Genomic DNA, 1,931 nt, shown 5'->3' with positions numbered 1-1,931 from the left:
CTCAGAGAGACGGTTTACTTTAGCCGCATTCATCGTGAAACTTGCTAATTAGCACATTATTAGGAAAGCGATTTGCAAAGAATCATAAAAAAAACCTTACACTCACTTCTTCTGTAGGTGAAGCTGGATCACGAATGATTCGCGCGAACATAGACGCATTTTTGTATATCGGGGGCACATTTCCTTCAGAAATGGGTGGTTGTGTACACACACTGCCAACACACATTTCAGTTCAAACAACTTGTAAAAGTGCATGTAGCATCCTATGACCCCTTTAAACTAACATCTGAACCTCAGTTAAAGCTCTAGTGAAGGTGCAAACACAGGAAATGATATCAGCCTGACCTCATAACTCACCCAATCCTCTGATCTCTCCACAAACACGATGTCTGGTCTGCTTTTCTTGGCTCTGTTGGGGGAACTACAAACATTTTTGTTATTATTTCATTACATTTCATCTGCTAATATTTTCATAGAACAGATATGTGATGTGTTTTTTTGCAAACATTAATTTGAGGATTTGTTGTTGGTCTGAGCTGAGCAGGGCGTCTAGTCTTGTTGTGTTAAAGGAATATTTCAGATAAAAATGAGCATTTACTTAAAATTGTACCCAACCTCAGGTCATCCGAGATGTAGATGAGTTTGTTTCTTCATCAGATTTGGAGAAATGTAGCATTGCATCACTTGCTCAGCAATGGATGCTCTGCAGTGAATGGGTGCCGTCAGAATGAGACTCCAAATAGTTGATAAAGACATCACAATAATCCACAATAAAAAACAACTTAATGATGGATTTGTTTCTTACAAACACGCAGCTTTTGTCTTCTCCAGATGTTAACTGATGGACTGGAGTGGTGTGGATTACTTGTGGATTATTGTGATGTTTTTATCAGCTGTTTGGACTCTCATTCTGACGGCACCCATTCACTGCAGAGCATCCATTGCTGAGACACTGATGCAATGCTATATTTCTCCAAATCTGATGAAGAAACAAACTCATCTGCATCTTGGATGGCCTGAGGGTGAGGACATTTTCAGGAAATTTACATTTTTGGATGAAATATTTCTTTAAGAACAGCACAGCAGATCTTGTACCATGTGTGTGAGCGTTTGACAGCGTGCCATTCTCTTCCTTTGGAAAGTGCTGGATCTGAAATTACGTTCAATTATTAATCGCTTAGACAGCAAGTAATTACTATCAGTCATGGGCCGATCCCGTTTCCAGATCGGCCTTATAGTTCCTCCTATGTTTTGAATCCAAACAAACGTGGCCACACAATGCCGCTCGGTCTCGGGTTTCACAGTCACGGACCACGCCGCCGTCCATCGCCGGGCCGTTATGACACCGGATCCACCTTCATCTTCTCACTCCTGTCTCCGCACTTCAATAATGCATTCAGATATTATTCTCCTCCCCAAAATCTCAGCCTTTGATCTAATAGGTCTTTTTAGGCCCGTGATGCAATAGAAAATAATCCAATCCAAGCTTTTTGATCCTCGTCCGGATTATGTTGCCGATTTCTTTCCCGTTTCTCACTCCGTCTCCCTCGAATATGTGAAGATGATGGGCTAATTCAGGGTCTGTGAAAGCTTTGTGGCTTCGTTTTAAGGCATAATGGCTGTTGTCAAAGCAGGAACGAGGCCAAAAGCCCCAACGCCACTCAGCTGCTTGTTCTCTTGTGGACTATTCATCTGCTTCGTTTGTTTAGTTAGTCATATCAAACTTTGTAACCTATTGACTACTGGTTATTGTCTGTTATTGTGTAGATGTAATCAGGGTTTGTAAACCTGATGGGACTCAGTTCTCTGTGTTGTTTATGCTGGCCACATTCACACACTGCAGATAAATAGACAGTATGTTAATGCACATCAGTGCTGGAAAGTAACTATTTATTATGGTAGCTCGTTTCCGCCACAGGCTAATTAAACAG

This window comes from Sinocyclocheilus rhinocerous, unplaced genomic scaffold (genome assembly GCF_001515625.1).
Source record: "Sinocyclocheilus rhinocerous isolate Xijiao unplaced genomic scaffold, SAMN03320098_v1.1 scaffold147, whole genome shotgun sequence".
Classification (NCBI taxonomy): Eukaryota; Metazoa; Chordata; class Actinopteri; order Cypriniformes; family Cyprinidae; genus Sinocyclocheilus; species Sinocyclocheilus rhinocerous.
The sequence above is the reverse complement of the archived record's forward strand: the minus strand, read 5'-3'. Positions refer to the sequence as shown.